Source organism: Moschus berezovskii, chromosome 22 (assembly GCF_049115385.1).
Source record: "Moschus berezovskii isolate FMDL1 chromosome 22, NW_MosBer_1.0, whole genome shotgun sequence".
NCBI classification, from domain to species: domain Eukaryota; kingdom Metazoa; phylum Chordata; class Mammalia; order Artiodactyla; family Moschidae; genus Moschus; species Moschus berezovskii.
Window position 1 is genome coordinate 42,086,537 of NC_142481.1, and position 24,262 is coordinate 42,110,798.

The 24,262-nt window shown below is 43.3% G+C and overlaps 1 protein-coding gene across 13 annotated transcripts in view; it reads right to left on the reverse strand.

Annotated features, from left to right (window-relative positions):
• CHD9 (chromodomain helicase DNA binding protein 9) overlaps positions 1-24,262 on the reverse strand; it is a 223,413-nt gene that overhangs the window by 151,822 nt on the left and 47,329 nt on the right. For 6 of the 13 annotated variants that reach the window (XM_088830207.1, XM_088830205.1, XM_088830209.1 and 3 more), the window contains exon 1: positions 8,041-8,191. The exons of 2 other annotated variants lie outside the window; for them this stretch is intronic. The gene's annotated coding sequence lies outside the window, so the exon portion shown is untranslated. Of the gene's footprint in view, positions 1-7,819; positions 8,012-8,040; positions 8,192-8,366; positions 8,388-8,693; positions 8,910-24,262 lie in introns of those variants that run through there. 5 more of the 13 variants (XM_055412766.2, XM_055412764.2, XM_055412767.2 and 2 more) reach the window with 4 other exon arrangements.

A 24,262-nucleotide genomic window follows, 5' to 3' on the forward strand; every position in this document is an offset into this window, starting at 1 on the left:
GAAACTGATTTAAATCCAGAATTTTCCAAAATTAGAAATACACTAAAAACTGAGACTCAGGCTGATTATCACCATTTAACTTGCAAAGTTGCTTCACAGTTTAGAAACACATTCAAAGTTTCTAAAATACAGTTAAGTGCTTAACAAATGTAGCTTGCTCTGACTGTAAAGAATTGGCCTGCAATGTGGAAGACCTGGGTTCGATCCCTGGGTTGGGAAGATCCCCTGGAGAAGGGAATGGCTCCCCACTCCAGGATTCTGGCCTAGAGAATTCCATGGACAGAGGAGCCTGGTGGGCTACAGTCCGTGGGATAGCAAGGAGTTGGACAAAACTGAGCAACTTTGACTTCCCTCTCATACCTCTTCTCTGACTTCCCAAGAACCTACAGTTATCCAAACCTTCCGAAGACTGTTAGGCTTCTCTACTGTTGCTGCTGCTATGTCGCTTCAGTCATGTCCGACTCTGTGCGACCCCGTAGATGGCAGCCCACCAGGCTCCCCCGTCCCTGGGATTCTCCAGGAAAGAACACTGGAGTGGGTTGCCATTTCCTTCTCCAATGCATGAAAGTGAAAAGTGAAAGTGAAGTCCCACTAGGCTCCTCCATCCATGGGATTCTCCAGGCAAAAGTGATGGAGTGGGGTGCCATTGTCTTACCTCCTCAAACTTTTTCACTAATTATCTCCAATGCTGTCCTCTCATCATTTTCAATACTACTGGGTCCTTTTACACTAACTCAACCCACCATACTTTATTAACATCACCACTGTAATTTTACCTCCTTGCCTCAGTCCATTTCACCTAACAATATTTATAATATTATATTCTATATAAATATAAATATTTATAATATTTCTAACAATTATTACATGCCTGGCACCTAACATTTGCCTTCAATGAGGTCCTTGCTTTTGCTTAATGTTTAAATTCACTTTCCCAGGCTTTGAGGCTATCTCTTTGCAGTTCTTTTATGTTTTCCTCCCAATTCTGCAATCCTAACTTCCCCATTTTCACACCAAACAATTCTGCCTCTTAGTTTTCTGAGGTTTTTCAGTTGAAATTCACCACTCATCTTTTCCAAAGCATGTATCTGTTTTTGAATCTATTCCTTTTTTCTTCTATTACACTCTTTTCAAAAAAGGAAGTATGACTCCTTCCCAAAGATTAATCTTTCACCTCTTAATAGTCACCATTCCATCCAGCCTTTAAAAGGGACTTACATGTTCCACCTCTGGAGGATCTTTAATCACCCTCTGCAATTACCTGCTTCCCTTCTAACTTTAGGCCAGAGCAAATCTCTCCTACTTTAACAAAAACATAAATGTACAAATAAAATCATCTTGTTTTCTATCCTTCTACTCAAAAACAAATATTGAAAATAAATTCTACACTAACTCCATTTTTCCAAATACCTATATGCTTGTTAACCTCTTGTACTTCAGTTTCTGCCCCCATAAAATTACTGCAACTCTTTCAAAATAACAGAAAATACAGAAACACACTGAATTCAAGTCAGCTAATTCGATGAAAAAAATTTTTTAATTTACCCAAACAGTAATAAAGTACAAAATTGTAAGACAAAACATTTTAGGCAAAATATATGAAACCTAAACATTATCCTCACCACCTTTTCCTTCTTCTTATAAAAACAAAAAAACCTAGTAAGATATATTTGCACTTATCTTTCAGGTGAACAACCACTGATTTCCAATATTCCTTTTTTTTGGGGGGTGTGCCACACGACTTATAGCATCTTAGGCCCCCAACCAGGGATTGAACCAGAGCCTTCAGCAGTGAAAGTAAGAAATCCTAACCACTAGACTACCAGGAAATTTCCCTTTCAATAGAGGGCTGCTGCTTACTCAGGAACTTAACCTGACATAACCAATGGCCAAGAAAGATAAATATCCCCCTCCTCAAATTTCAAACCATGTCTGTTTGGAGCAATCAGTTCAGCCCAGTTCAGTCTCTCAGTCGTGTCCGATGTTTTGTGACCCCATGAATCACAGCACGCCAGGCCTCCTTGTCCATCATCAACTCCCGGAGTTCACTCAAACTCATGTCCATCAAGTCGGTGATGCCATCCTCTGTCGTCCCCTTCTCCTCCTGTCCCCAATCCCTCCCAGTATCAGGGTCTTTTCCAGTGAGTCAACTCTTCACATGAGGTGGCCATAACAACGTCCAAAATTACTGGTTAAAAAAAGTTTTAAAGCACAAACCACTCCCCTCCAAAAAAAAACACCTTAAATTCATGTAGCTAACTTCACTTAATTACGCCAAATTATAACAAAAATATCAACATCTGTAGCTATTTGATAAACAATGGCTACTAATAACCTAAGGTATAATTTTTACTCATAAGCACCAGAAGCCTCATTAAAAATGATACATTTACTATCAGGCTACTTACAAGCTAATAACTTTAAAGACTGCTGATTTCCCGAGGATATCAAGACTACAAGACTTGTATTCTGCACCAGCACCCAAGTAATACATAAACCCATCTAATACTACACTCAAGTTTTTTATTTCTCTTTAACCTCCATATCAATGTAATCTACATTAAATAAAGGTTGCTCAGTCATGTCCGACTCTTTGTGACCCCATGGACTATATACAGTCCATGGAATCCTCCAGGCCAGAATACTGGAGCCCTGTCTCCAGGGGATCTTCCCAACCCAGGGATCCAACCCAGGTCTCCCACACTGCAGGTGATTCTTTACCTGCTGGGCCACAAGGGAAGCCCAATCTACGTTAAGATATTCACAAACATTCAAAAACTGAAGAACACTATTATAAAGGTCATTTCAGTTACCAATTTTTCTAACATAAATAGGAAGTCTACTCCTTTCTCTTAAAACACAAGCTATGAACATGTCATAGTGTGGTGTCACACACATAGTTAAAGCTATCCTGACTGAGGCATCTACCAGGTAAAACCAGTCCCCACCTATTGAAGACACCTGTGTATGGAGAGTATTCAAAACTTTCTCCCTCTTCTTCTTCTCAGTACATCTCACCACCAGCTAATTCCTCAAGCCAGGAACCTGGAGGTCATTTTTGACACCTTTCATTCACATTCAGTTCACCATGAAGTTGTCAATTTCTCTATCATTCCCATCTCCTTGTCTCTATCAAATCAAATTTTATATACACATATCACCTTTTCCATTCCCTCATCTCTATAGCTGCTACCCTAGTTCCAGTTAGCGTTGTGTTTTACCTCAATGATGATCGTAGCATAATGTCTTTGCTTTCACTCTTGCCTTTAGCTCCAATCGAAACGAAAGTGATATTTTAAAAATTAAAGTATATTATTATTCCTCTGCTTCAAAATCTTCAATGACTGAAATGTCCTTAGTAAAACCCCAAAGTCTTTAACGAGCCCTGCAAGGCCCTGCATGATCTGCTTTCGGACTCTTTTCATGCTGCATGGTCTCCCTCCATTATGTTCCTGCCACCCTGAACTTCTTTCATTTCTTCAAGGTATTAGTCGTTTTCTTGCCTTCATATGTATTTTTCTCCATTCTAGGAACCTCTTTTCCTGCCCGGCTTCCTAGTCTTGTCATCGTGACTTAAACAGCACCACCGGAGAGGCCTTCTCTGACCATACACACTAAAACCTTCTCCATCTTTCCCTCTCATAGCACTCTGTTCTCCTCCCTTACTGTATTCATCCTAAGTTGAAACTTGACATTTGTTTATTGTTTATTCGTTATGAGTCTCCACTATTAGACTGTATATTCCAGAAAGGCAGAAATCACATTACAGTACATACAATAAATTACTAAATAAAAGGACCACTTAATAAATCTGCTTAATGGATGGATGGATGTATATGACCTGGAGTCCAGGAAACAAATTATAGCTCAAAGTGGCTTTCCCCTCCTTTGGGTTTCTCACCATCACTTTTTCAACTGCTTCTAAAAGAAAGGAGCAAAAAGTATTCTGGCAAACTCAAAGGCAATACAATAGAAGGAATGCCAGGAAACTATACAATGTCAAAAAAGTGAGACAAATAATAATGCTATGATTTCATGGGAAGGAGAAATCCCTAAGGGCTACGATGATAAGAGATGATTTCACTCACAAGGTGGAATTTGACTTGAGTATTCACAGACTGGTAAAACTCAGAGAGGTGGAATGTATGGGAGTGAAGCCCAAATAAGGAGTAAAGAGACAGAGTGTTAGAAGACAGTTACAAAACTGGAATGTGGCAACTTATATTTACAAAGTAGGTAAGTGTAAAAAAGCTAAATCAGTATTTTGCTAAAACATGTTAATCAAGACCACAACATCTACAAAACATTTGAAAGGTTACAATAAAATCACTCTATCTCAGTCTCCATGAATCCCTTCTAATTCCAGTCTTTGGCTTTTAGAGTTTTTCAAATGTTTATGACAACACACTCTCATAATTAGTTTTCATAGTTCATTTTTCACTCTGACCAATCACCTCGTTTCCATATTTTCATTGCTATGCTTTTTATTCATTATACTAACAACTAATGAAGTTTCCCCAGTAGATTATTTCAATCACATTCATTTTTCAAGACTGATTTGAAACTTTTTTTCCCTTTGCTGTCAAAATGTAACAGTTGACTTTTTCTTGTATTAAATTTATATCACTGATGCAACTCTTCAGAAAATCTAAAATATTCATATGTACCGACATTTTCATTTTACTATTGGTAGAAGCTTCAATAGGTTTTACTTCTAAATCTGTAATGCTACTTCAGTTCCCCATCCTAAATTTATACAAGTCTCTCCTTCGATTCTATCTTATTTCCACAGGTAAACTACCAAGGTGTAATTAGTTCACCTTGGAAGACATGCAGTCATATTAGATACAGGGTTTGGAGTATCTAAAGATACTTCCAAGTTGAAAAGACTATGACTTCATTAATCTTTTCTTGTCATGGGCTTTTTCCATTGACAACACTGCTTTCCTACCTTCATTCATACTTGCTCACTTGAGGTTATTCTAAAAATGTTTCCCAGAAAGGCCAATTTACCTGAAATACCAATATACCACTATTTCTTTCAAAATCTCTGCCTTTTTGAAAACTTAAATCCAAGAATAATTTGCATTTCAGAGAAAAATCTTGGGATATTTAGAATCACAGATCTGTTAAATGGGAGAAAATGAAGGTTCACAGCATTCAATTAACTGGACTACAACTATACAGCTAGTAAACTGACGAAGTCCTGATTCTCTCCAGTCAGCACTCCGTCCAAGACAAGAAGGCTTTACTGGTTACACCAGCACAATATTTTCTTCCTAATATTATTTCCAATATCCTTAGGACACCATTTTCTCCTAGTTAATCAATCACAACGGTTTTGTTTTTAAACTCTACAATATCCACTATTCTAAAACTGTTCAAGGATGAGAGAGATACCAGAAGCAAGCCTGGGAGGCAACTACTTTGATTTTCCTCAGATCATTTAATGTCTGTATTACATGAGGTGGATTTTATAGGAAACTCCCCAAGGACTGAGACCTGCCAAGACTTTGCAGTATACCATTACTATTTAACGTGAAGGCAACAGAAGGGCTTCCCAGGTAGCTCAATAGTAAAGAATCCACCTTAGACAGCAAGATCAAACCAGGTTGAAGGAAATCAACCCTGAATATTCACTGGAAGGACTGATGCTGAAGTCCAATACTCTGGTCACCTGATGTTAAGAGCCAACTCTGGAAAACACCCCGATGCTGGCAAAGACTGAGGGCAGGGGGAGAAGAGTGCAATAAAGGATGAGATGCTTGGATGGCATCACCGCCTTAATGGACATGAGTTTAACCAAACTCCGGGAGACAGTGAATGACAAGGAAGCTTAGTGTGCTGCAGTCCATGGGGTCACAAAGAATAAGACACAATTGAGCTACGAACAACAGCAGCAAAGAATCTGCCTGATAATGCAGGAGATGCAGGTTTGAGCCCTGGGTCAGGAAGATCCCCTGTAGAAGAAAATGCCAAACCACTCCAGTATTCTTGCCTGGGAAATCCCATGGATAGAGGGACCTGGTGAGCTACAGTCCATGCGGGTCACCAAAAAGTAGGACACAAGTTAGTGACTAAACAATAACAAGGCAATATAAACAGAAAAGTCTTGACAGCTACATAATAGCATTAGATATTTTTCACTTAGTAAATATTTTGTTGTTTAATAAAAAATATTTTATTATTTGACAAAAAATGTTTTGTTGCTCAGTCATGTCCAACTCTTTTGGGAGCCCATGGACTGTAGCCCGCCAGGCTCTTCCCATGGGATTTCCCAGGCAAGAATACAGAATTGGGTTGCCATTTCCTCCTCCAGGGGATCTTCTTGACCCAGAGATGGAATTGGAGTCTCCTGCGTTGAAGGCGGATTCTTTACAACCCAGGAAACCCAAAAATAGTCTTTACCAAACATTGGTCATATGGAAGGCTCTGTGCTACCTGTTAGCAAAAAGTCACATTTAAATTCAAGTTCTGTATATCTAACATAAAAGAAACACTAAATTCATCCTTTTGCATTGCAAAAACCAAAAACCAAACACAACAACCTCCCCACCCCCGCAAAGAGGAATCCCCCCTTAAGTTCCCCTTCTGTACATTCAAGTATTTGTAAACCTAATGGTTCTAAGTATGGTACTTATATTATGCAGAGTTTAGGCTAAGTAGTATTAACAAAAATTCTGTTCAAGATCACAGATGCTTAAGTAAAACTAGAGTCTGAAATCAGAGAAAAGGAAAAGCTAAGAAGTAGAACGCAAAACTTAGAAATTAAATTGTGCTAATGATTGCATTCATGAAGATAAACTTTATTTAACGGGGAGGGGCTCTGAAGTACTTACGAATATTTCACATAAATTGATTAAAAGTTATTATAGAGTCAAGTCTTGGTCTTTACACAGTTACAAGAAAGTAACTGTGTAACACTGGTAAATAATCACAATTGGGGGGGAAAAACCTCATCTACTTTGTTCTGAAAAGTTTTATTTTCCTTAAGAAAAGGGGCGGGGGAGGGGGCAAAACAAAACCAAAAAAGGAACAAACAGAAACCACTCTGAGCTGGCGACTGCTACAGGCCAGTCAGACACCCAGGCTTTCCGGCTCGTGCGTGGCTTTGGGATGGATGTCCGCGAAGAGCGCCCTGGAACCACCCATCACGTCCCACACCCAGATGCCAAGAAAGCAGCAGTCACGGCGGAGGCCCGACACACACAGGGGCTGGTGGGGTCGGGGCCCCGCTGCAGACGTGGAGAGGCCCTCGGGGCGGGGTATCACAGAGAAGCACTGCGGTCGTAACCCGGACGCCAGGGCCTGGGAAAGCGCCGGGGGCGTCCCGGGCTCGAGGGCACCCAGCACTCGCGCGGGACGCCTTGTCATGAGTCACGGAGGCGAGAAAGCAGGCGGGCGGGGAAAGAAGCTGCAGGATGGAGGGAAGCCCGACCCTCGGGAGGGAAGCGAGCGGACGGGGAGGCCCCGACCTCGAGCGGGGAGGGGAAAGGGGGGGAGGCTCCTGCCAACCCACGCCCTGCCCGCCCTGCCCGCACCTCCCTCCGACGCAACAGGCTCTGCGACCCGGTCCCGACCCCGGGGTCTGCGGGCTGGGAGGCGGGGGCAGCAGCCCGCAGCCATGACAGGCGCGGGGCGGGCCGCGGGCGGGCTGGGCCGCACGTGCGGGCAGCGCCCGCTCCCAGGCCTCCCGGGGCGCCCGCCCGCCCCCGGGCGCCGGCCCCTCACCTCGGCGGCCGCGACGCGGCCCGGCCGGCCCCGGCCCCCTCACCCCCGCCCCCGCCCCGGCCGAGCGGCGGCGGCGGCACGTACTCACCGCCGCTCGCGGGCTTCGCCATGACTGAGGCGCCCCCGCCGCCCCGCGCTTCGACCGAGACTGACACGCGCGGCTGGCCGGGCGGGGGCGGCCGCCGGCGACCACCCGGATGACAGAGCCCGCCCCCGCCTCTCCCCACCAGTTGAGCAGCGGCCGCTGCCCCGGGGCGCCCCCGCGGCTTCCTCCCCACGCCTGGGGCGGCGGGTGGCGGCGGCACTTACCGGCGGCGCGGCCAGGCCCCCCTGTCAGCGCGGGGCCGGGAGGGAGCGGAGGGAGGAGTGAAGGGGCACCACCTCCCCCGCGCCGCCACGCACCCGCCTGATTGGCCCAGTTCACTCCCCCAGCGCGACCCCACCAGCCCCTGCGAGCGGCACTCCGGCAGCACCGGCGCTCCATTTGCATATTTGTGCCCGCGCCGCTGATTGGCCCGGGGTTCGGGGGGGCGGCCGAGGCCGCGGCAGCTCCCGCCGCCGCTCCCGCCGCGCCGGGCGGCCGGGGAGGGAGGATTCCCGTCTGTCGCTCCCCTTCCCACACGACCCGGTCTGACCTGGGGCGGAGGGCGGCGGGAGGCGGGGTCGCTGCCCCGCTCCAACATGGCCCCGCCGCGCCGCCGACCCAATCGCCGGTGCGGTTACTCCGGGAGCCCTGGGCGGCCTCGGGGCGGGGAAGTGTTGGGGCCGGGCGCCCTCTGGCCGGAGCGCGGGGCAGTGCAGCGGCCCGGGCTCCCCTCGCCGCCCCCGCCGCGGCCGCCACGTCAGGCCGCGCCCTCGCGGCGGCCTCTCCCCTCCCCGCGGCCCCGCCGCCACGTCAGGCCCGGCAGGCACAGCCCGGCCGCGAGCTGACCGGCGGCGGGGTCGGCGCCGAGGTCACTCACTTGCTGGGCATCTCCCCGCCAGGCTGGGGTCCGCCGACGAACCGGGAGGGTTTCCGGAGCCTCCCTCTGGACACTGTCGTGATTTCGGACCCCAGGTTCTCCCTTCGGCCGGAGACGGCGGTGGCACACGCTTGTGCCGTAAAATTGGGAGCCAGGAGAGTGTCGCCGCGATGGGGAGAGACCCAGCCCCATGTCCCCATCTAGAGAGAGCGCGCGCACCTCAAGTGGTGGAGAGCCGGGCTGACACCTCGTCATCCCCGTGATCAGGCCCGCGTTCTAAATCGCACAGCTATGAAGGGAAAGAAAGAACAACCTCCTCCGACTCTTCCTCCCCCCACCCCTCAAAAAAAGTGGGGGAGGAACTGTCCCAAGACTAGGGAGCATACTAGAAAACCACTGGCTTACGAAGGCCCGGGGACACCTGGGTTCCTACTCTGTCACTAATTAACTGGGTGACCTACATTAAATCATAACGTGTCCCAAGGCCTCGGTTTTCCCTTCTGTGAAATGAAGAGGCTGGACACATTTTCTAAAAGCCTTCTGATTCTAAAAATTGTACGGGTCTCTCAGGTCCTGAGCTGGCTTTAATACCGGATTAAAACTTTAACATCCATATTAGAACGAGAGAAGAAAAAATAATGGAAGGTTACAAGTTCAGTCGGTAAATCATCTGCCTGCAATATGCAGTACCACCTTATGTTTGTTCGTGTCCCATCCTAGGAGGGTGATATTTAACATTCACTTTGAGAAGGGATAGACTACCCACTCCAGTATTCTTGGGCTTTCCTTGTGGCTCAGCTGGTAAAGAATCCGCCTGTAGTGTTGGAGATCTGGGTTCGAGCCCTGGGTTGGGAAGATCCCCTGGAGAAAGGAAAAGTTACCCACTCCAGTATTCTGGCCTGGAGAATTCCATGGACTGTATAGTCAATGGGGTCGCAAAGAGTCGGACAGGACTGAGCGACTTGCACTGCACTTGCAGTTGTCTGAAATCTCTTGACTTTCTGTCTTCACAAAGAAGGATAGAGCAATGTCACTGTGCTTGTTTATGCCTGACCAGAATGGAATGGCTGCAGTATACAGACAGCTAGTTGCCAAGTAATTTCACTCTTTATGAAGGCTGTCCCGAGTAGATCAACACAACATTGTTTAGCTGAGATACTGAAAGGGTTGGGAGAAAACCCTGCTGAAGGAAAAGGTACAATTACAGTTTCGATTCCCCTTGATACTTAGTAACAACTACACGCTAGAATAAGAATACACAAAAAACAGTTCACCTTTGAGCTCCCTACACTACTTATTTGAATGCCACTTTAGCTTGCAAATTCTACCTGCTGAGTCAAATCTAAGGCCAGTAACATCTCGTTTATCTGGAAAGATACTCTATTTAAATGAAACCTTTACCTACTTTATAGAACTCCTCTCCCCAAGAAAACCCACATTTTCTTGAATACAGCCCTTTGAAAAATACACGGTTGGTGATTAAGGAGCATCGTTGTCATTACCATTATTGCATTCTATTATGACCAATGAATGCCCTTAAAATTATGTAGATTTATGTCTTTATAATAAATTATCTCTAGAATGCTGTTTTATGATTACTTTAGATTTACATCTGTTTGTTTTATGTCTCCTTTCTCACTACTGGGCTGACACTTCTCCATTCTTCTACCTAACAACCTTCTTTCCTGTTTTTGTTTGTTTGTTTGTTTTTAATGATTCTATTGTACTATGACCTTAGACACAGATAAACTTCTATTATTAGTTTAGACTTTCAAGTTTTTAGTAACGATTTTTTGTGGGGCTGTCCTGTGGATTAAGCACATGAGGTTGTGTGACATCTGTTTTAACTGCTCAATAACTAGTTTTCACTTATTTCTTAAATCTTAGTAGTTTTCTTGATAACTGAAGTTTCTGAATATGTGCACTCTAGAAAAACCATTGCAAAGGATGGCTCTACATTTTAGGATTTAGAGGCTACTCTAAATCAGTAAATACTACTTTTTGCAATTTAAATGAATAAGAATCAATAATCATCAACATCTAAATCTAGTAATAATGGCCTACTAGTTCCTCAGGCAATGGAATATCCACATCCAGGGGTAGCAATGCTCTCTCCAGGTCCCTCTATCTCACTCTAAAAATAGCTCCATTCCTACCCAAAGTCTTTCAAACCCCAAAGTTCCCATATCTGTAGACACAATGTTTCAGGTCTCCAGGAAGCTGTGCTGTGTCAGACAGCTGTTCTTCACACCCTGAATGAAGCATTCTACAAGTGTATTCAGTCGGTACCATTTACTGAAATCTAACTAGTCCCAAGCACTGTGTAAGGGTTTATAAGAGTTTAGCTAAGGAAGCTAGCAACTTCCAGCTTTGTTATAGTATTAATTACATAATTGTAATTTTATATCCACAGTGACTCTATGAACATGGGATTATTCTTCCCTATTTTACAGATGGAAAGAGTTCAAAATCTTGCCCTGGTTATACAGTCACTGAGTGGCAGAGACAGGATTCAACTTTTAAAAAGCCTGTAACTGTTAGCCATTATACTATATCCCTCCCTGGGCTTTAGTTTCCAATTCCAAGTTTACTAAGGAAACTTATATTAACTAATTTGGTACCTTGTAAGGAAGAATTCCCTGCATAGCCATTTTGGTTGAGATTACCAAGAAAGGAATATCTCAAAATGTATATAGTGTATCAAACTTGGCATTTTCTTCCAAGTTTGAGGGGTGTGAACCAATGCTCTGGTACTGTGCACTTTGGGGAATAACTGGTAAAATCAAGATTCTAAGATGGCAAAACTAAGGGTTAGACCCTACTTCAGTGAGACCTGCAGAAGTGATGCCCACAGAACAGTGAAAACAATCTTAAAGAAAGAAGAAAGTTGGAGGATGCTCACTTCCTGACTGCAAAACTTACTACAGCATTGCAGAAATCGGACAGTACGGTACTGGCATAAGGATAGACATATAGATCAATGGAATAGAATGGAGAGTCCAGAAAAAACCTCTACATTTATAGTCAATTGATTATCAACAAGACTGCTGAGACAGTTAAACTGAGAATGGCAACTATATGTGCTAGAGAATGAAGTTGGATCTCTACCTCACACCAAATACAGAAAAGAATAAATGAAAAGGGATCATAGACCCAAATGTAAGAGGTTAAAACTATAGCACTCTAAGAAGAAAACACAGGAGTAAATCTTCAGGAACTTGGGTTAGGCAATGGTTTCTTATATATGATACCAAAAGCATAAAGAATAAAAGAAAATATAAATTGGACTTCATTAAAATAAAAAAACTTTTGCACAAGCAACCAAAGAAAAAAATAGATAAGCTGAATGTCAAAATAGAAAACTTCTGTTCTTCAAAGGACACTATTAAGAAAATGCAAAGAAAGACACCCACAGAATGACAGAAAATATCTGCAAATCATACATCTGATAAGGGTATAGTATCCAGAATATATAAAGATCTCTTACAACTCAGCCACTTTTTAAAAATCCAATTTTAAAATAGGCAAAGTATTTTTGAATAGACCTTTCTCTGATGAAGATATATCACAGCCAATATGCACATGAAAAATGCACTCCAATAATCGGTAGTTATTAACAAAATGCAAATCAAAACCACAGTGAACTACTACTTCACATCCATTAGGATGGCTATCATAAAAAAGACCGGCAATAACAAGTGTCCATGAGGATGTGGAGAAGTTAGACCCTTCATACATTGCTGGTAGGAAAGTATTCAAAAAATGGTGCAGCCACTTTGGTCACCAGTCCTTCCAAAGGTTAAACATAGTTATTATATGAACCAGAAGACCCAATGAGATGAACACATGTGTATAACTTACACACAACTATTCACAGCAGCGTTATTCACAATAGCCCCAAAGTGGAAACAACCCAAATATCCATCAAATGGCGAACTGAACCAAAGTGTTACATCCATACAATGGAAAATTATTCAACCATAAAAAGGATTGATCGACTACTGCTACTTGGTACAACATGGAAGAAGTTTGAAAACATTCTGCAGAATGATAAGAGCCAGATACAAAAGACCACATATATGGTTCCGTTTATATGAAATGTCCAGATTAAGGAAATCAAGGGAGAAATGAAGTGGATTAGTGGTTGCCTATGTTTGGGTTGGGGAGAAAGGGATGAAGAATGAAGAGTGACTGATAATAGATACTTATGGGGGGTGAGGGGTAATGAAAATGTTCTAAAATTAGATTGTGGTGATGTTTGTACAATTAAATACCACTGAAGTGTGAATTTTTATGGAAGGTAAATACTATTTCAATAAAGCTGTTTTTTTTAAAAGTAATGCCTACCAGAAACTTCCAACTTTTTTACAGTATTACAATCATTAAATTCATATATTTACGTATACATGTATATATATATATATATACACATGTTGAGCAAAAAGGAATAGATACATTTTAATTATATTTATCAATTAAACAGCAAATGATTTTTTTAATCTGAAGATTACTGGAGTGGCACTGTTATTTCTCACATTGGGCTCACCAGTTTGGTGACTTTGGGGTAATTTATATGCATTTACTCCGGGAGTTGGTGATGGACAGGGAGGCCTGGCATGCTGCGGTTACTGGGGTCGCAAAGAGTTGACCCGACTGAGTGACTGAACTGAACTGAACTGAAATACCCTCACCATGTATGTCTACCAGGCTGGGCACTGTGTTGGCTACAGAAGAAGGGATTGTTATTCCCATATAAATAATCATGAATTATTAGTAATAAATACTGAACAAATGTGTGTAGATAAAATATTTTTTCATTTATCTTCTTTGACATCCATTCACAGGTTTCGGCACTAACGGAAATGTGCTTTCACAGAGTTCTTCTGTAATCTGTTACACATTTTATGTAGATTCATAACTTAAAATGTTTTATGCCCCATTATATTATGGAATCTAACATGATTTCCATCTTTCTGCAATTATAAGTAGTAACTTGAGGAGCTTAGATACTTTTCCACTTTAGGAAAATAATCTGAAAGGAACTTTAGTTGGTTCATGTGTGTGTGTGAGTGCATGCACTCAGTTGGGTCTGATTCTGCAACCCCATGGACCATAACTGGCCAGGCTCCTCTGTCCAGAGGATTTTTCAGGCAAGAATATTAGAGTGGGTTGCCATTTCCTTCAATAGTGAGTAAAAACTAACTTCATGTTAGCCCCTGGGTGCTGTGAAATTTCCTGAATTCCATGAAGAATACAGGTTCTTTTTAGAACAGGGGTAAAGGACATCACTAGAAAGCTCTTTAGCTTTCCTTTTCAGGCTCTTGTTCAAGCAAATAGAAAAGAGGGTTGGCTTTCAGTTGTAGCTTAGAGCACCTCAAAGATCAATTAAAAGCATGTTCAGCACTGTTTTCAAATCTAGAGGCTGCTGATAAAAACATCCAAAGGATGTATTCAGCCAGGCAGCCCTTCTTCAGACTCTTATCTTAGGCTGACTTAATCAGGGAAAGATCTCAGAGTCTCTAAATTGTATCCATTTTATCCCCTTCTTTTAGTTAGGAGCATACCTCAAAGCATGATCCTCCTTGACAGTTCAAATCTTTCACTGTTTTGATTTTCTGCAGTTGCTTGTCCTGGGAATTTCCTGGTGGTTGAAGGGCTGCACACTCTCACTGTCAAGGGTCTGCGTTCGATCCCTGGTCAGGGAACTAAGATCCCACATGCTTCATGGCATGGCAAAAAAAAACAACAGTTGCTTGTCCTAATCTTAAAAGAGGTTTTGCTGTTTTCCTTGATAAGACATCCTGAGCATCTTATTCCCTCTCTTTATCCATCTGCTTTTCTCTGGGCAACATAAGCACTCCTGGAGAAGTTTCTAAATCAAGTTTGAGGGGATGAAATGTATGACGTGCAGCTGCTATTTAAGAAATTAATTCATTCAACAAATATTTAAAGAATATCTTTGAATGGGAATTCCATGGTGGTCCTGTGGTTAGGCCTCGATGCTTTCACTGCCTAGGACTGTGAAAACAGAAAAGTCATGGAGATTAAACCTTCTACAAGCTTATATTTGATTTCCCCACTACAGATATTTGGGTTTCCCAGGTGGCACAGTGGTAAAGAAACAGCCTGCCAATGCAGGAGATGCAAGAGACATGGGTTCGATCCCTGGGTCAGGAAGATCCCTTGGGGTAGGAAATGGCAACCCACTCCAGTATTCTTGCCTGGGAAATCCCATGGACAGAGGAGCCTGGAGGGTTACAGTCCATGGGGTCGCAAAGAGTTGGACATAACTGAGCGCGCGCGCACACACACATGCATGCACGCAGACATCTGACAAACATCCCACCTTCCAGAAAGTCTGGTTAGGTGGAGAACTCAAAAATTGTATGTCAGAGAGTATGTGGGTTCAAGCCCTTGTGAGAGAACTAAGATCCCGCAAGCCTCATGGTGCAGCCAAAAAAGAAAAGAATACCTGTGAGGGGTCAGGTGCAGCGCTGCTACTGCTGCTGCTAAGTCACTTCAGTCGTGTCCGACTCTGTGTGACCCCATAGACAGCTCCACCAGGCTCCCCCGTCCCTAGGATTCTCCAGGCAAGAACACTGGAGTGAGTTGCCATTTCCTTCTCCAATATGTGAAAGTGAAAAGTGAAAGTGAAGTGCTGGAAATACAACAGTGAAAAAATAGGCATAGTCCTTTGCCTGGTGACAAGTTTTGTAAAGTAAATAAACACCCACTAATTAATTATTTTTACTAATTTCCCAATACTTAACTTACAGGTACTGTGATTGGCGTACTTAAAAAAAAAGTATGCTCTACATCACAGAGCCTAAGGACTAATGGAAACTGTAGACTTGTATTTTTCTAATCAACTAGTTTGTTTTAGAGGTAATATGGGCATCTTATTTCAAGGAGAAACCCATCCTGGTGCAATTGAAATCCATCTTGTCTTGTTTCAGCTTCAAAAGAGAGAAAATTGCGCTAGCTTTCCTGTGAATATCTCTTGACTTGTTTTTCCTCATTCATTATAGCCACGACTATAATTTGGTCACCATCTTTCCATAATCCGATTGGCCAGGTTTCACATTCCTTGCTGTGTCTTGGAAAGAGCTTACAGAACTCATGTATTATTGCTAGAAATAAAATCTTTAACAATTACTTTAGTCTTGTATTTAAAAAAAAAAAATTGAATTTTTTTTTTCTTGCCTTGTATGGATTTCTTCAGAAGGGCTGCTGCTGCTGCTGCTGCTAAGTCACTACAGTCGTGTCCGACTCTGTGCGACCCCATAGACGGCAGCCCACCAGGCTCCCCCGTCCCTGGGATTCTCCAGGCAAGAACACTGGAGTGGGCTGCCATTTCCTTCTCCAATGCATGAAAGTGAAAAGTGAAAGTGAAGTCGCTCAGTCGCATCCGACTCTTCGCGACCCCATGGACCACAGCCTACCAGGCTCCTCCACCCATGGGATTTTCCAAGCAAGAGTACTGGAGTGGGTTGCCATTGCCTTCTCTGTTCAGAAGGGCTATCTTTCTTATTAAAATCATCTTTTAAAGCACTTTTATTTTATCAGGGTAACATACCATCTCTTATGTAAAAGCATGAGGGGATTATTGGAGTTCTTGGACATTCTGGTTGAGGATACATATTAATTATAGTTGTTTTCTCTGCACTGAACCCCATGGTTTGTTTTATAGAGAATGAGTAACAACATGCCAACCAGGAAAATTAATTCCAGGTTACATGACTGAAAAAAAAATTGTTTTAAATTCAAGAGCAGAGAGGCCTTAGAAAGCTTTGCTGAAAATAAATCAGTGTAGATTTTTTTCCCTCTGGTTACCATTACACAGTAAGCAGTTAGCAACCCTGCACATTTTTTTTTTTTTTGGCTGTGCTTCATGGCTTGGGGGAATCTCATCTTAGTTATCTGACCTGGGACTGAACTTGGGTCCTCAGCAGTGAAATCACGGAGTACTAACCACTGGACCACCAGGGAATTCCCAGATCCTGCACAACTGAAGTAGAAATCTTTATGAAAACAAGGAAAGGAACTGAGTCAATGTTTCTAAAAACAAGATATTCATAGAAATTAAGCCTCTCAGTCGGTAGAGAATCTGCCTGCAATGCAGGAGACCTGGGTTTGAGTCTTAGGTTGGGAAAATCCCCTGGAGAAGGAAATGGCAACCCACTCCAGTATTCTTGCCTGGGAAATCCCATGGACAGAGGAGCCTGGTGGGCTACAATCCATGGGGTTGCAAGAGTCGGACACAACTTTGTGACTAAACCACCATAGGCACAAATTTGACTTCTCTAACATTACAGATATTTGACAAACATCTCGCATTCCAACAAATTTGGCTGGGTAGAAACCTCAAAAACAGTATGTCAGAAAACTGAATTTCTTCCAAAATGAGGCCAGTTCTGCCACACTGATAGACTGTCTTTGTTTTTTTTTTTTTAACTTTTTTTTTTTATTGGAGGCTAATTATTTTACAATATTATATTGGTTGGTTTTGCCATACATTGACATGAATCCGCCCCGGGTGTACATGAGTTCCCCCTCCTGAACCCCCCTCCCACCTCCCTCCTCCCTTTATCCTCCCTCAGGGTCATCCCCACACACCAGCCCCGAGCATCCTGTAACATGCATCGACCCTGAACTGGTGATTCGTTTCACATATGACAACATACGTGTTTCAATGCCATTCTCCCAAATCATCCCACCCTCACCCTCTCCCACAGAGTCCCAAAGACTGACTGTCTTTGAGTGATGGCTAGCAACAAGATAAAAGACTAAAATGTTAGGCCAAATCCTCTGGATATCAAATATATAATTGAATTTACCCCTTTTCACAGTTTATCTCAGTGTCATGGAGGTCTGCCTAGCTTTTTCTCATAGTTAGCAATTTTTGGCTACTCCTGTGGAAACCTGTGTCCAGCACACAGTACCCTGGCTCCTGGGGGGACACTTCTCTTTGGGTTCCCTTTGCAGAGTGTGTGTTGTTTGGCAGGGACATGCTGAGCAATGTGTGCAAACTATAAATAATGTCAGGCTAGAGCTTGCTTACTCTCTGCCACTCCCATTTCTAGATAAACGAAAGGGACTGCAGGCTTTTCTGTTCCTCAAACACACCACTCTCCTTGTCTTGGGATTTTTTCACTCTCTATTCCCTCTGCCTTACCACTCTGGGTTCAGCTGCTCCTTCAGGTTTTGCAAAAATGATTCCTCTTAGAGGCCTTCCTTGACGCCTAATTACTCAGTGTGTTTCCTTCTTAACACCACAGTCGTGTGTGCGTGTTTGTCTCTGCCCACTAGAAAGCAAGATTCTGGAGGCCGAGGCAGGGCCAGTCTTGCTCCTAGAAGTATTTCCAGCACCTAGAACACTGGTGCTCAAGAAATGTGTATTTTCACTACTGTATTTATAATAGATAATCAACAAGGACCTACTGTATAGCACAGAGAACTCTCCTCAATATTTTGTGATAACCTGAATGGGAAAAGAATTTGAAAAAGAATAGGTACATCTATATGTATAACTGAATGACTTTCCTATATACCTGAAACTAACACAACATGTTCATCAACTATGCTCTAACATAAAAAACCTCTCACTAGAAAAAGAAAAATGTCTATTTTATACTGATGAACTGCTTACGCAACATATCTGTAATGTCCTGGCAGAAAGGACTGCTGTCATTTGGGGTTATCCCACCTGGTTTTGAACAAGATACTGGAAGCCTCAACTGGAGATTCTCAAACCTTACTGCATACTAGCATCACTGGGGAAACTTAAAAACTACCTTTGCTTAGACTCCACCCCAACCTAGGGGTGATGGGTCTCAGGCACCAATATGTTTTAAAAGCTCTTTGTGTCTTTGCTTGTGTAACCAAGGTAGAAAGTACTGGTCTAAGTGACATGGAACTGAGTAAGTACCCATCTACCAAGCTCTTGTCCTCTAGGTGAGTCATTCCTATGTCACCTCTGTTTAGGGAAACTCAAAGTGTTCTTTAGACTACCTTAGTGGCTTCTGAATACCTACCTTGTTATCACAGAGGGGCAGAATTAGGCATAAACCAGATGAAAAATTAACCTCTCAGGAAAAAGACAAGGTGTCCAAGTAACCTAGGTTCATCTGTTAGTTGTTATTTAGTCTCTGAGTCATGTCCAACTCTTTGCAACCCAGCTAGGCTCCTCTGTCCATGGGATTTCTCAGGTAAGAATACCGGTAGTGGGTTGTCATTTCCTATTCCAGGGGATTCTTCCTGACCAGGGATTGAACCTGCGTCTCCTGCATTGGGACAGGAGGATTCTTTACCACTGAGTCACCTGGGAAGCCCTCATCTGTTAATACCTGCTCTGAAAACCTCAAACTCAAAGGGGAAAGTTCCAGCACTTTTCTTCCTTCATAAAATAAAGTCATCAATAAACTTCTTCATTTAGCTGTAGAAATTGGAGGCAATCACTCAAATGCAAAGCAAGCAAAAAAACAATGCTCCCAGAAGAGGGATGTGTCCAAATTCCATCCTCTTCTTTGTAAGAAACAGAGACCAAGTAGTGGTTGGCTCAGAAACACTTGTCCAAGGACTTCGCTGGTGGTTAAGTGGCTAAGACTCTGAGCTCCCAATGCAGGGGGCTCAGGTTCCATTCCAGGTCAGGGAACTAGATCCCACATGTTGCCACTAAAGCTCTCTCGTGGTTCAGTGAAGACCAAGATCCCCTGGATTGAAACTAAGACCCGGGACATCCAAATAGATACATAAATACTAAAAAAAAAAAAAGGAAAAGAAACACTTGTCCATACTTTTTGTTATGGCAAACTCTAAACTTTTCAGTTCAGTTCAGTTCAGTCGCTCAGTCGTGTCCGACTCTCCGCGACCCCATGAATCACAGCACGCCAGGCCTCCCTGTCCATCACCAACTCCCAGAGTTCACTCAAACTCATGTCCATCAAGTCGGTGATGCCATCCAGCCATCTCATTCTCTGTCGTCCCCGTCTCCTCCCACCCTCAATCCCTCCCAGCATCAGAGTCTTTTCCAGTGAGTCAACTCGTCACATGAGGTGGCAAAGTATTGGAGTTTCTAACTTTTAGATCTTACATAAAATTGGGACCTCCTTTTTTTTTTAAGGAAAAGCAATGGTTATTGGTATTTTCCTCAAACTGTGCAACTTAATAAACTGTTTTCTTCTTTATTTTTCAAAACCACCATCAGAACTGTTCACAAAAGCTAGATTCATGCTAAAAGTCAATGTTGTTTCCCCTCCAGTTAGAAAACCTAAATAACTGTAGTAAAATGAGTGTGCACACAGGATTAGAAGTAGAAACATTTGAGTTACCATCCAGTCCCTATCACTTGCCAACTGAACGAATGATCAGCAATTTTTCTTGCCTGTTAAATGAGCATCAGAGCACCTGCGCTCCCTGCCCCATGTCATTGTTTCTTGCTAGTGATATTCACAAACTTTCTCTGAAAATGGTGCAGTGCGCAAATGAAAATTACTGGGCAGGAGGAAGGCTCAAGAGGCAGGGGATTCAAGCTGTTGTATGGCCGAAATGAATATAGCATTGTAAAGCAATTATCCTCCAATTAAAAAATTAATTAATTTTAAAAAATAAAAATTACTGGTCTTCCGTCTTGCAATGATCTTTTAAGCGAAAAACAAACAACTACAAAAAAAAAAAAAAACCAAAATAGTGGTTACAGTAATTAGAAATGTTGACCCAGGATATACTACGTGTCCAGCAAAGTGCTGAAAAAGTTGTCCCTGAATCCATTAAACCAGATCACTCAACAGGGAAAGCCATTTCCTCTGCCACAGGAGAAACTCAGCTCGGCCAAATCCAGAAATAACACAATAAATCCACTTATTCATCCCCAAAAGTCTGTTTCCACCCCTTAAAATTCTTTCATCTCCTGCAAAAGATGTCCAGGCTATCAGTTCAGTTCAGTTCAGTTCAGTCACTCAGTCGTGTCCGACTCTTTGCGACCCCATGAATCACAGCACGCCAGGCCTCCCTGTCCATCACCAACTCCCGGAGTTCACTCTAACTCGTGTCCATCGAGTCGGTGATGCCATCCAGCCATCTCATTCTAGGTCGTCCCCGTCTCCTCCCACCCACAATCCCTCCCAGCATCAGACTCTTTTCCAGTGAGTCAACTTGTCGCATGAGGTGGCCAAAGTATTGGAGTTTCTATGGAAGGGACTATTTAAATTCAGAAAGCCTTGGATCCCCTGGTGGCTCAGGAGTACAGAATCCACCTGCCAATGCAGGAGACAGGGGTTCAATCTCTGACCCAGGAGGATCCCACATGCCGCAGGACAGCTAAACCCGTACACCACAGCTACTGAGCCTGTGCTCTAGAGCCCAAGAACTGCAACTACTGAAGCCCAAGAGCCCTAGAGCCCGTGTTCCCCACTGAGAAGCCTCCGTAATGAGAAGCCCTCCTGCCACAAGAGAGTAGCTCCCTCTCGCCACAACTTGAGAAAAGCCCAAGCAGCAACAAAGACCCAGCACAGCTAAAAATACATGAATAAAATTATTTAAAAATCAATAAATTCAGAGAGCCTCTATTTAGTCAAGATCAGGGCACTGAACTTGAATAGCTATGAGTTTAAAATTCTATTCCAGGGTTTCAGTAGGTAAGAGGATACAGAAAGTTGCAAGTTAATGGCAGTTTTGCAGTTGATCCCAGGACAGCTTAAAACAGAACTCCTGCCTCCGAACTTCTCAAGGTTAAAAGCAACCTTAGAGGTTGTCTGGCTGAGAATATGCTGGGACAGGTATGGATTAGAATCCTATGTGGTCCTGGTAAATCTTTAACCTCACCTAGACTTTATTTATTTGTAAAATAGAGATTAAAGACATCTCTTTTACAGTGTAAATAATCTGAAGCTTAGAGATGATATACATAAAACCAGCACAAATTAGGTTATCAATAAATCATAGCTAATTTTTAAAATCTAGTTGAGTGATTTGCAGATTTCTCCCACTGACAGATCACTGTAAAATGCTGATACAATTTACCAAGTCATGTGAACCAAGAAAAGCTTTGTTGTTGCTGTGTTTGGTCACTAAGTCATGTTCGACGCTTCTGCAACGCTGTGGACTGTAGCCACCAGGCTCCTCTGTCCATAAGATTCTCCAGGCAAGAATACTGGAGTGGGTAGCATTTCCCTTCTCCAGGGGATCTTCCTGACCCACAGATCAAACCCAGGTCTCCCACATTGCAGGCAGATTCGTTACCATCTGAGCCACAAGGGAAACCCCACCCTCACCCCAAGAAAAGCTTATTTAGTAGCACATGTGACTCTACTGTATATGTATACACAATATCACAAAAGAGCACATCTGGGGACTTCCCTGGGGTCCAGTGGCTAAGAATCCACCTTCTAATGTAGGGGACAGGGATTCCATCCTTGGTCAGGGAACTAATATCCTACATGCCATGGGGCAACTAAGCCCACACCCCACAACTAGAGAGTCCGTGTGATGCAAGTAAAGATTCCGAATGTCACAACTTAAGACCCGATGCAGACAAATAAATTAATTAATTAAAAAAACAAAAACAAAACCCACCTCTGTTCATCAAAACAAAATTTTCTTAAATCCCCTCAAAACAATCTATTGAACTGGGTCATGTGTCTAGTCTTCCCAAACTATTTGTTGGCTGCATGTTGATTTGGTTTACAGGTGTAATAGCAGGTAAAACAGACAAGCTGTGGTAGACCAACGGAGAAAAGTCCTATCATTCTGATTAGGTGCAGGCCTTATAGAGTTTGCAAACTTTACCTAATAACATCTTACTGATATTGATAAACTAATTCAATGATTTTGGAAATCTTTCTGAAGATGAGGAACTTCTTTCTTTTAAAAGATTATTATTTTTTTTTTTTTTTCAGAAGCTCAAGATCTAAAACACAGAAAAGCAGAAGTCCTGAGTGAAAAAACAGAACCAAGACCGAGGAACCTTTCTGTGAGCTTAGGCACCCCCTGCCCTTCCCCACCCTTAGAAAGGCATCTCTGAAGATTTCCTAGGCTTGGAGGGGGACATTTAGAAAAATCCCTTCAGTCCAGCCCTTCATTCTGCAGATAAGGAAATTAAACCCCAAGGGACTAAGGAATCCACCCAAGGTGGTCCCATGAGTCTATGAAAGAACCAACCCTGGGACCCAGGCCTCTGACTTCTCTGTTCAGCATTTTCTTGACTCAGAGGTTACTAGTTTTGAATTTTTCAAACAGCATAGCTGGGAAACTCTGATTTATTTCCCAAGATAACTGGTTAAATAGGTGAGGCAGAACCTTGGCAAAGCCAGTCAACTCTCTAAAAAATTTATCTTCTTAATAGAAGGTTGATCAGATGTCCCTCCTCTGTCTACCTCTGCTATCATGTTCCATAATGTACCCAAATTCTCTGTTTTATACCAGATACCATAAATGGCCTGCACAGTGTATCCAACTCTCTTGGGCTGGGTGCCCTCATTTAAAAATCAGAAGATTTTGGCCTAGAAATGTGGATTTCCAACTTCTGCTGAAGATGGAGAAATCCTAGCAATACTGATTTCTCATTCCTAGCTAACACTCCCAGGAGCTGAGAAGAGGCAGGCACTCTTTGGTGTGTCTCAGTCCTCACTCATCCCTACCTGCTTGCGACCATTACCGCCTGCCCCCTGTAGGCATTTGAGTTTGTGACCCATGGTCTAAAGCTTTTCTCTATAGAAGTTTTTTTTTTTGAGAATGGAACTTATAGAAACAAAGGTAAACCTAAGAATCAGACACAGGGGATAATCCCATTTCAAAAGGTGAGGTGAGGCCTCCCTTGTGGTCTAGTGGATAAAAATCCACCTGTCAGTGGAGGGGACACAGGTGTGATCCCTGGTCCGGGAAGATCCCACATGCCTTGGGCCAATTAAGTCCCAGCGCGGAAGTGACTGACCTTGGATGCTGCAACTACTGAAACCCGAGCACTCTAGAGCCCATGCTCTGCAATAAAAGAAGTTACTGCAATGAGAAACCCCTGCACCACAGCTAAAGAAAGGCCCCGCTCCCCACGACTAGAGAAAAACCCAGGTACAGCAACGAAGACCCAGCACAGCCTTACAGTTAAAGGAGAAAATGAAGTGAATGTCACCATATATAATGCGGCTCTCTTTCACTGATTAAGGACTAAACTTTAGAGTGTCCTGACTCGTTTATTTTTCTGAGGGCTGTTAAAATACCCACAGACTAACAGAGTTCCAAGGCTCAGACCTGCTTCCCTGTGTGTCCCCTTTCATACGACTGTCTGTAGCATGACTCCAAACCCTCCGAGCCCCTCGGGAGATGCATTATTAAACCACACATCAGCCTGTTTTCTGCATCCCAGGGCGCCTCCCTCAGCGCTACAGCTAGGAGGAATCTTGCCCAGGAGCATGGGCGGGGTGACAGCAGGCAAAAATGAGGCAATTCTTAAGAAGCATTCGGTCCTTGGCTCCCAGCTGCGGCAACCCAGGGCCTCCTGTCACACTCTTGCTCCCTGCACGTCCCCAAATCTGTGATCGCCTCACATACCTCTACCAGTTCAATCACCTTACTCT